The sequence below is a fragment of the Bradysia coprophila genome, unplaced genomic scaffold (assembly GCF_014529535.1).
Source record: "Bradysia coprophila strain Holo2 unplaced genomic scaffold, BU_Bcop_v1 contig_24, whole genome shotgun sequence".
Taxonomy (NCBI): Eukaryota; Metazoa; Arthropoda; class Insecta; order Diptera; family Sciaridae; genus Bradysia; species Bradysia coprophila.
This window is the reverse complement of record NW_023503501.1, coordinates 1,875,410-1,887,682: the sequence shown is the minus strand read 5'-3', so window position 1 is coordinate 1,887,682 and position 12,273 is coordinate 1,875,410.

The following is a 12,273-nucleotide window of genomic DNA, read 5'->3' as shown; positions in this document are numbered from 1 at the left end:
CATCGTTTCGAAAGAAAGATTTTATTCGTTAGCGTCGATTTTCCGTGGTGAGCTTTCAGTGCATTCCATGCGTCTGCAGCAGTTTGTGCTTTTCGGATGTGACATAACTGATTGTCGTCGACCAAAAGGCCAATTTGTGCACGAGCTTTTCCATCCTTTTTCAAACATTCTGCATTTGGTTGATCTGGTCGGTCTTCGGATATTGTTTCCCAGACTTCTTTATCGATGAGAAGCATTTGCATTTTAAACTTCCATGTCTGATAGTTAGCTCCATTCAATTTCGTAAAATGTAATTTTTCGATTCTCTTCGATTCGAATCGTCCGATGAAAAATTCAATATTCACAAGCTTATTACTGTCCTGGGCCCATAACCTATTGGAGGATTGGATTCCACTTCGAATAAACCGTTCAAACGAATAAGATCTCTATTAAAGTCACTCCCGATAAGATTCTTATTTCGAGAAGACATCGGACCTCCAATAGGAGGAATAAATAAAATAAAATTGAATCCAATCCTCCAATACTATTACCGATGATCCAGCAACCAGCAACTCCTAAAAGTTCCTATAGATTTTCTTGAAATTTGAAATCTAGGTCAATCTCGGGCTCCACAAAAAATTGCATTTTAAAAACATGACGTTATCGACCTCGTTGAGAGGCTTCCATACAACTGTCATATAAGTACACTCTTATGTATGCGTGCGAGTCAGAAGTAACAAATTTCGTTTTCAGAAAAAGAATTTTTGATATGTTGCAGAGGACGTCAACGAAAAAACGATGGACGCGGCGCTCGCGTATCTGCTGTCAGAAAAGACTTTTGATGTGGTGTACAGAACTATGCACCCAGGTGCCAACAGCATCTATATAAATACTAAATGGTATCTTATTGCATCTAGAAACAATATTTGAATCTGGCTCTTGAAAAACTTTCTAGCTGCTTACGTCCCTGAAACGCTTATTGAATTTTATTGATATCATTTGGAATATTTGTGAAATGTATCGGTGTACAAATAACTCAAATACGAGTAGTTGAAAGTTTCGAGTATTTGGTACGGCGGATGTAACGTGGTATTGAAAGACTCGACAAAAGGGAAATTCTTAAATGCAAATATATTAAAAATTATTAAAATATTTTGAATGTTCTACACTAGACTCCATTAGCGGAATCAATAGAAATATACGAGAAGGAAATATTGAAAAGCGACATAACACAAACGTGTGTATAGTACGACTGATCATATCTGTACATTGAGAGAAAAGACCTAAAAGTATCTGTTGAAAGGAAGACATTAAAAATCCATCATTTTTTTCTGTCGTCTTTCACATTGATGTCAATGTTTATTGAGAAAGTTTTTTTTTCTCCCTCTTCGTTTATTATTATTTTTCCAGTTCACTCGATATTTTGTAAAGAAATTACATCATTGTGATATTCTATAATAACATGGGAAGGTACTATGTAATATTGATAAAGGACATTCTATTTTGTGATACATAATATTAGGTATATCCGCCCGCATTTTCTATATTTTATACATGCATACATCTCGTCATCATCATCATAACAAGCAATAAATGGAAAATATATATTTCAATATGATATGCAAATTTGCATGTCAACGGATATTTCATTATTGGATCGTCATTCAGGACGACGACGATGAAGTATGTAGCCGTACATTAAATATTGGAATGGATATTATATGAATGTACGTACGATCTCGTTGTCGGGCCATGGTGACACGATATTAGCCGTGGAATGCAGTGTACATCTGGTATAGTATTATACTACTAGTATTACGTAAGAAAAATGAGTAGGAAGGATATGTTATCCATTCAAACACGGAATATTGAATCTGTAATAAGAATATTTTTCTGCTGATTGCAATTGTCTTTGATAAATAATTTTTTTTTCTCCGTATTGAATGCATGAATGATTTATTAGGATAGGTATACGAGGTTGCATGTTTATATTGTTTATTAAACCGGAAAGGTCGTAACTACCACATATCTCTGGAACTACTATACCGAGTTTCATAAAATTATTTGTGATTCTAGTCGAGGGGCCACAGAACATTCTGTGTCCACGAAAGCGCCGCAAGATGTTTTAACTGTTTCTGGTAGAGTTCGATGCCCTGATTACGAAAATCTCGGGTGCCAGGCTGGATTCCTGGTCGTTTTAGAGAAAAGAGGGGGGGGGAGTTTAAGGTGCAGTAATTTCGTTTTAGAGTATTTTCGGCCAGATGTAACAAAATATCTAGTCATATTCAGACTATTCTAGGTTTCGGGGAAAAATTATGAAAACCGATTGAGTAGAATTCAAGGATTTAGGGGTTCATTTAGTTCTCGTGACGTAATGTTAATTAGAAAGAATAGAGTCCTTAGCATCCTATTTTTTTAATAGCATCCTATAGGATGTATGCAGGGTTTTTTGCTCCATAATTTTGAACACCAAATATGTTCCGAAAGCGAGTTGAAGAAGATCTACCTAAGACAACGGTGATTACATCATTTCCAAAACATTAAAACACAAACCGAAGTCTGCAGATAATGATTACCAAACTTTTACTGACGGCGGTCTTGGGAAAGTGCTATGTTGGGGAGCTGGTCATATCTGCGAAAATATGAAAATATGGTTCATTGGACTTTCGTTGTATGCGTGAAATGTTGTTCGACCTTGTTGAAACCCACAACACAAACATTTATCAGATGATTTTCAAAAACATTTTTCATTTTCTTAAAATCTATCTTTGACATCGATAGATGATCACATTACTTTGTAGGCTACACCAGACCTGATACAAGGGCCATGTGTAAATGACCACGTATAATACATGAGGGTAGAAGTATTTTAGAAAAGAGAACCGGTCTGCCTACATGTTGTAAGGGATTTTATTGAGTTTTATCTTAAACGGTCGCAACCGTTCCCAACTATGGAAAATGTATGGAAAATCGAGTTTGGCTTACAACACAATTTATCTGGAGTGTATTATACATGGAACGAAAGAGGGTAAGTCAAGCTACAAAACACTATAGTCACTTCCACGGATAAGCAATGTTGCAAGCCAGCAGGACTGTCCAAAAATTGACCATATTTTGAGACATAAGTCCAGAATGGGTGGCGAACCTTATCGATGATTATTTATTTATTTATTATTCTTATGAATGTCTGTCACAGGCAACCAGATTTCAACTTCTAGAAACATGCCCATGTCGAGCTATAAAAAAAACTGTTTTCACGACCAATTGTATTTATTTTCAGCAAAATTAGTTTAAGTTTTGGCGATATCACTCTTAAGAAATCTCTAAAATCGTGGTAGGCCTATACTGATGGTGTAATTTTCGTAAACTTTTGACATTTCGCCCATACATTTAATGTCAAAAATTTACGAAATTGACTTACCTACGAACTTTACAAACAATAATGGTTTACCCCTATTATGTGTCCCACTTACTGCAATGTTTGATCTTTGAAACGGTTCTTGTTGTTCGTCGTTTAATTAATTAATTATTATCTCTTCTTACCGACCTCTTAAGCAGTCTGAAGCAGGTCCAGCGAAAGGGTTAAGGGAAAGGGATTTAATCAAATTGGATAATTTCAGCCGAACGTCTTGTAAAAGGGTTTTTAAAGATCTCCGGTAAGTATTTCATTTTCTCAAAATTACCTACAACAAAGAGTCAGCTTATCAAATATTCAAATTCATTTACAGTGCTCTTAGCAATTAATCTGCAGCATTAATTTCTATATACTCTAAGCGGATGTTATGCTTGGGAACGTAAGAATTTTTATTTTATTGAAATGAATTTCTTCACTTTAATTGCATAGCATTTACGTAAAATTCTTTGAGATTGTAATCTTGGATAAGGAAAATTCCTAAGTTCATTCGTTTATTACATCCAAGACATTCAACTTAGATGCTAAAAAGTTGGGAAAATTCTTATCCTTTTTTGAGCTATCTTTGATGTTTGCCTAGAAGAAATTTACAAAGAATCGTATAACTCAGGTTTTATGTTAACTGAAATACGGATGAATCGGAATACTTGCATTGCTTAAATTTCATTAACATATTGCCGTTGTTCCTAACAATATACACATTTCATTAAAACAAAACGCCCGAAAAAAGGTTATAAATCGCCAACCAAGGAAATAAATTTCACATTTCGCTCAATTTACAATTACTCACAGTAAACACCTGTACTCCGAATGACATAAAATTATGACTACACCATCAAGCAAATCCCTGATTGCCGTTTAGCCAAAATTATACGACTCATTCCGAATATTTATCACATCCCCCAGTACTCTCTTTTAGTATCCTTTGCTCTGTCTCGACACATATATATATATTTCTGTTGTGCCGGCTTCTATTGATTTTAATTTTAAGCTTAATGTTTTTACATGCTTCGAGGAACACATTTGTTATTCGGTCCCATATTTCCATTTACCATTTTACACAGCATTGTGTCTATAACGTGGGTGGCTTAAGTAGGTGGATTTTATTTCTTGGAATGCTCATCGTTTTATTATATACCATTGTGGCAGCGAATGTACGGAATGAGTGTATTGGGTATCTTTTTGTTTCATGTTTTTATTTTAACTCAATTCAATTTTCTGTTATTTGTGCTCTTAGACCTTATTGTCCCTTTTTAGGCGGATCAAGGCAGTTAACTACAACCTTAACGGTTGCCAGTTAACGATTTTTTTTTTAAATAACAACCTGCCCAACGACAATACAAAAGATAGCCAATTATTGTAGGGAAAATCAGTTCGATACTTTTATTAAAAAATCATGAACCCATAGTTTACGAGAAATGTGATGCGAATACATCCACATCAAATTAGGTACACTACAAATTGAAATTTGGCACACAATTTATGACATTATTATTCCATACCCTACTCCACATTATTGAGCATACACACAGCACAAAATTCTGTATCCTTATTTCCATGAAACACCAACGATACGGACAAACTAATTGAATGATCTACGATACATTCAAACATCGCAGTACAAGGAACATTTAAATGTATCATTACCTAACATCCTTCGAAACGTCCGAACACAACGTTTTATTGTGGAGCAAGAACCAATTCTATTTGGTATACACAAATTAGGATACAAATAATGGAAGCAATAAAGTACAATCGAAAACAAACAAAGTTTCGATTTTATTGGTTTGGCAAATGCTTTGGTTCGGCTTTCATTGAATCGGTAATAATCACTTGTTGGAATATGTCATTTAGTGGGTGGTTCCGTCAATTCAATTATCGTGTAACAATCAATAGCAATTGATTGAATTTTCTGGCATATTGCTGGAGGGAAACAAAACAAAAGAAAAATGCAAAGAGCACATGAGTGGTCAATGATTCATTGAGCCATAAGATCAAAATTTAAATAAAGCCAGGAAAAGAAAAATGGGATGAGTGACAATCGTATAACACACGTCCGGAGTACAGAAACACAACACGAAAACTTGCTTAACGAACTGCATTACATGTCCAAGTAGCATTCATTTCCCTAATATTGAAATAGTCTTTTCCATAACAAGGGATAAAAAGATGAAAAGTAGAGTTTTCGTTTGGATTTTGTTGATCCGAGGCGAAGCCGAGGTCAATAAACCTTTGAAAAAGAGACTTTTTATTTCAATCGCAAGTTATGTAATGGTCCATTACTAATGGATTTTGCATGAAGTTTGCCTGTGAGCTTAGGGATCATTCATAAATGACATCCGCTTTTTTCAGTGCTGCCAGCAGAATCATTATTATGTCCATAAATATGCATTTTCGTGAGTCAAGTGTGTGTTCTACCCACTCAAATAAACCCCTGACACATTGACTCTCAAGAATGCATATTTATCGAATTATTAATCATTTAAAGCTGCTGGCAGCACTGAAAAAAGCTGTCGTCATTTATCCCTAACGATCCCTAAAAAGTTTTAAGTTAAAATCAATATTTCACCAAATTTAGTGAGAGGTGAAATAATTCTCCTCTGATTGATGTGGTAAAATATCCGACCACAACACGGTAGAATGACCCAGGTTGCAAAATTTAGACCTTGTCACAAATGAATTGAAAGGGTCCAAGAAACAGTTGCAGCGTAATACTCAACATATTTTCACCGGTTCGTGATAGTCAGACCAAGTGCGTAGATGATTATTTATCAGAGATTGTGGTTTGAGCTGTTATCAACTTCGTCAGACTTGGCTCGTGTCACTTTCTTAGTATATCTATAATCATCATTATGAAAACTTTTCCAGAGAAGTTGTTTCAGAAATAATTCGATTGTAACATCACCTACGCATCGAAGGGAAAACTGAGAAACTTAATCAATTTAAAATAAAATGATGTAACATGAGCGCATCAGCCATATCGCTTGTCGAGTTTTTCATTTACGGGTTTGAGGTTCTGGCTTTTCTTTTTGTTAAAACAGGCGAACCGATTCGATAACATTTTATTGGAAAATTTGTAGTCGCAACGTAATTACACAATTCTCAAAGAAATTAAAAAAAATCTCTTTATTAAAAACGCTTACATAATGTAGATTGAATGGAAATAATGCTTTCTTCCCGGAACCGTGAGTTTCGAAACTTTCCCGGTTCAGGTTTATTCGTGGAATCGACTTTTAATAGAAAAGATTTCATAATTTTGCTTGATACTTTGATAAAATTGTGTGAGTTGAAAGGCTTTTTGTAATTTTACTCAACATTGAATAGAATCCCTATTAAAATCTATTATTTCATAATAGTTTTATTCTCAGAATTATTCTGCAGTTTTATTTCTTAAACCTCATTTCCTACGCATTCATGACGAGCAACTTAAAGTGCCTCGTTTCACTTATTCGTGGGAGTTGAAAGCAGGGCTTGTTATGCGGAATTTCAATTTCTAAATTTATCAAAAAATAATCTGAAAATTTTGTAATTTGAGAATTTTAGGTATTGTAAGTATTTTCTTTACTTCACAAAATACTTGAAATTCCTGAAATTCTTAAATTTCTGAATTTTAACAATTTAATTCTTGAAAATTCCTAAATATCCTAAAATGATGTGGAACGAACGAAGATGTGGAAGGAATGTTGATGTGGCACTATTGATGATGTGGAACGATTGATGATGTGGAACGATTGATGATGTGGAACGATTGATGATGTGGAACGAATGATAATGTAGAAGCGAACGATGACTTAGAACAAATGATGACGTGAAACGAACGATGACGTGAAACAAACGATGATGTGGAAGGAATGATGATGTGGAACGAATGATGATGTAAAACTAATGATGATATGGAACGAATGATGATGTGGACCGAATGATGATGTGGAACGAATAATGAAGTGGAACGAATAATGACGTGGAACGAATAATGACGTGGAACGAATGATGACGTGGAACGAACGATGACGTGGAACGAACGATGACGTGAAACGAACGATGACGTGGAACGAATGATGACTTAGAACAAACGATGACGTGAAACGAACGATGACGTGAAACGAACGATGACGAGAAACGAACGATGACGTGAAACGAACGATGACGTGAAACGAACGATGACGTGAAACGAACGATGACGTGAAACGAACGATGATGTGGAACGGATGATGATGTGGAACGAATGATGATGTTGAAGGAATGATGATGTTGAACGAATGATGACGTGGAACGAATGATGACGTGGAACGAATGATGACGTGGAACGAATGATGACGTGGAACGAATGATGATGTGGAACGAATGATGATGTGGAACGAATGATGATGTGGAACGAATGATGACGTGGAACGAATGATGACGTGGAACGAATGATGATGTGGAAGTAAGGATGATGTGGAAGTAATAACAATGTAAAACGAATGAATAAAGCCAATGAAAATTTTTATATTCTAAAAACTACGATTTCACTATAATGACGATGCCATTTATCTAAACTACAGGAAACTGAACTTTTAAATCCGAAACAGGACCGTGTAGGCTTCCCGTCTACAGATGGTGATGTAGTTATATCTATTAAAAACTAACCCTTTTTATCCGAAAAAGTGGCCTCCTAGGAACTTACCGATGCAGATTCTCAAGATCTGTTCAGCGTATGAGACCCCGCACTAACTCCACCAGTCGAATGGACACGATTGGTTTGATTAAATTACATAGAGTTCTCACTCCTTCAGTCCTTAGAGCGTCTGAATTAAATTCAATTGCAATAACATTAGCACAAAAAGCCATTTAATTTAAATGTCGTAAATTTAACGGCTGTGTCAGACCGTTGTGACAATTTTAAGTACATTTTGGATTTAGTTTTTCCAATGTTTTTCTTTAAGCTTTGCGAAAACCCTTTATTCCTTGTATAGATGTAGCACAATACCTCGGTTGTAAAACTCTCTAACACACTCAACGACGCTCAACGAAAACACACAAACAAAAAAAAATAGAAAAATAATACGAAGAAAAACCAATTTGGTAAAACTGTTATACCTTTTTCCCTTACTTCACTCGTTCTCCACCGAGTAAATAGAATTTATTTAATCCACTTAACCGTTGTTAGCATATCTCTGAATTGCACAATAAATAATTTTTATGCTGTATAAAAGATCTTCAGCAATAATGTCATCTTTATGAAGCATTTCCACAAATAATGGCCCCACACATTTTCGTTCCACATTGAAAAGAAAGTACCCGAGAGAAAGTGCGATAAATTTCCACACAAAATTTTTTTATGTTTTCTTTTGTCTTGAAAAAATTTAATTTATTGAAATATTTGAAAACCGCTAGCCCGCCGCACGGGATGTCTTTCAAACTAAAATGATTAATTCGACTGTAATACAAAAAGGCAGAATGTAACCTGTGCAAACGAGGGTCATGTCATGTTTCTGCAATTAAATTCTCTTCGTTCAAGCAGAACTGTGAACCATATGTATCTTTAGCAAATGTCATGGTCATTCAGTTACATATCCCACGTGCTCATAAAGATTATATCTAATCGAGAAGCTAATGATTTGATGTTATTGATTGGATGAGTGTGTCGTCTCTAATTAACTTTTAATAAATCAATGTTCGACCGGTCATTATACTGAACATAAATAACATAAAAAAGCTCATTTATACCGGACTATTGAAAGTGTAGGCCCTTAATTATCTCGAACAAAGACTTATTACGACTGGGTTTGTGTCTTAAAATTTATTTCGCATTTTACGAATGTTCTTCGTCTACCTTTTTTCTGGTGTACACAAAATTCCAGTAAATATAAACTGTCTCACCTTTAAGGAATTTCATTTCACAATACGAAACGTTCAGAGTATATGAATCGATACATCCGTAGTGTACCTTTATGCACAATACAAGAAAAAAGACAAGGGATAATTTGGTTATTTTTTTTAAATTACTTGACCAAAGATTGGGTGCACGAGAAGGGATACGAGAGGATTTTACAATTTAATTTTTTATCGGTGGACATAAATTTGTTTTTTTTTTTTATATAACCGTCTGCGATGTACATGGGCTATGTGAAAGTATGAGCATTATGTATATGACAACTTGTTTATTCATCTGTATCCACATCGTTCATATTTGTTCCAAAACGACACTAGTAATATGAGCACCACTTTGTTAGCGCCAAAACACTATTAGCTTGACAAGATTGATAAATGTTTGTTTGAGAAGAAAATCGGTTTTATTAGAAAAATTTCTAACGAAAATATTTTGCTGATTATCGACGCTCGGTTCAAGAGCCCCATATTATATACGCTTGTCCAGAATCAAGGTGAGAAATCGTAATGGCTTATTGATTGATGATTATTGCTATTTTTTACTTCTTAAAACGATACAGTATCAACAAAGTTCAGAGTATTTTTTCAACAGTGGAAGATGCGGGAAAAGACAATAAGAACGCATAAGATTCAATTTGGTGTAATTAAGCTGTGTCGCAACACATTCTTCAAAGGAATGCGAAACAAACTAATCCGCACCGAGCTAATACGAGCACAACATAGACATTTTGACTTGGATTCCGCCAACCCCAGTGAAAATGTCGGTCTCACGAGACCATGAAATACGTATTCTCAACGGTCTAATTCCAGTCTCAAAATTGCTGGAATTCTCAATTAGGTCTCAAAATATTTTTGTTTTTGCTAAAATCATTTCGGATGAACAAATGAGAATACCGTAGACCAAACGAGTAGTCTCTTTTCGAATATTATTTCGCCAGACTGTGCGAGACTGGATGAGTCGTCTCGTTGCAGTAATATACTCAGATCGCTTGAGACGAAACAAGTAGTCTCTTTGCTAACATTTATTGGTGAACTGTGCGAGACTGGATGAGTGGTCTCGTTGCAGTTATATGTCCAGATCGCTTGAGACGGAACAAGTAGTCTCTTTGCTAACATTTATTGGTGAACTGTGCGAAACTGGATGAGTGGTCTCGTTTGAAGAAAATATTTTCTTCGATATCCGAGACCGGTTGAGTGGTCTTGTTTGAAGAAAATATTTTCTTTGATATCTGAGACCGGTTGAGTGGACTTGTTTGAAGAAAATATTTTCTTTGATATCTGAGACCGGTTGAGTGGTCTCATTTGAAGAAAATATTTTCTTTGATATCTGAGACCGGTTGAGTGGTCTCATTTGAAGAAAATATTTTCTTTGATATCTGAGACCGGTTGAGTGGTCTCATTTGAAGAAAATATTTTCTTTGATATCTGAGACCGGTTGAGTGGTCTTGTTTGAAGAAAATATTTTCTTTGATATCTGAGACCGGTTGAGTGGTCTTGTTTGAAGAAAATATTTTCTTTGATATCTGAGACCGAGTGAGTGGTCTTTTTGGAAGAAAATATTTTCTTCAATTACTGAGACCGGTTTAGTGGTCTCATTTGAAGAAAATATTTTCTTTGATATCTGAGACCGGTTGAGTGGTCTCATTTGAAGAAAATATTTTCTTTGATATCTGAGACCGGTTGAGTGGTCTCATTTGAAGAAAATATTTTCTTTGATATCTGAGACCGGTTGAGTGGTCTCATTTGAAGAAATAATTTTTCCGATTTCTGAGACCGGTTGAGTGTTCTCATTTGAAGAAAATATTTTTCAATTCTTTGAGACCGGTCGAGTGGTCTCTTTTGAAGAAAATATTTTTTCAATTCTTTGAGACCGGTCGAGTGGTCTCTTTTGAAGAAAATATTTTTTCAATTCTTTGAGACCGGTCGAGTGGTCTCTTTCGAAGAAAATATTTTTTCAATTCTTTGAGACCGGTCGAGTGGTCTCTTTCGAAGAAAATATTTTTTCAATTCTTTGAGACCGGTCGAGTGGTCTCTTTCGAAGAAAATGCTAATTTTAAAAATAAATGCAACCGAATAGTTGAGGTTTTGCGTTCTTTTGGTTCGTTCTGCAGATCCAGTGAGACAACTGTTTTAAATTAAATCAAACGTTTTATTAACAAAGGAAATTGAATTGGTCAAAACAACGAAAAAAGTATGAAAACGACGCTTTTTGCGTCAACAAAATGAAAAAAGATAAATGCGAATGTACACTAAAGGTACGAAAATGACGTTTTTTGCGTCAAAAAAGATTCATGCAAATGTACACCAAAGGTAAGAGACAAAGAGGTAACAATTTCTATTCAGGATCTTTGTCGCTCGTTTCTGATGATATTGAAGCAGATGTTTCTTCTGCTGAACCCATTCGAAACAGCAGCACCTCGGACAAGTCAATGTCTTCCTCAACAGCTTTCAACCGGTCTCAGATATCGAAGAAAATATTTTCTTCAAATGAGACCACTGAACCGGTCTCAGTAATCGAAGATAATATTTTCTTCAAATGAGACCACTGAACCGGTCTCAGAAATCGAAAAAATTATTTTTTCAAATGAGACCACTAAACCGGTCTCAGAAATCGAAAAAATATTTTCTTCAAATGAGACCACTCAACCGGTCTCAGATATCAAAGAAAATATTTTCTTCAAATGAGACCACTGAACAGGTCTCAGTAATCGAAGATAATATTTTCTTCAAATGAGACCACTCAACCGGTCTCAGATATTAAAGAAAATATTTTCTTCAAATGAGACCACTCAACCGGTCTCAGATATCAAAGAAAATATTTTCTTCAAATGAGACCACTGAACCGGTCTCAGTAATCGAGGATAATATTTTCTTCAAATGAGACCACTGAACCGGTCTCAGAAATCGAAAAAATTATTTCTTCAAATGAGACCACTCTACCGGTCTCAGAAATCGAAAAAATGATTTCTTCAAATGAGACCACTCTACCGGTCTCAGAAATCGAAAAAATG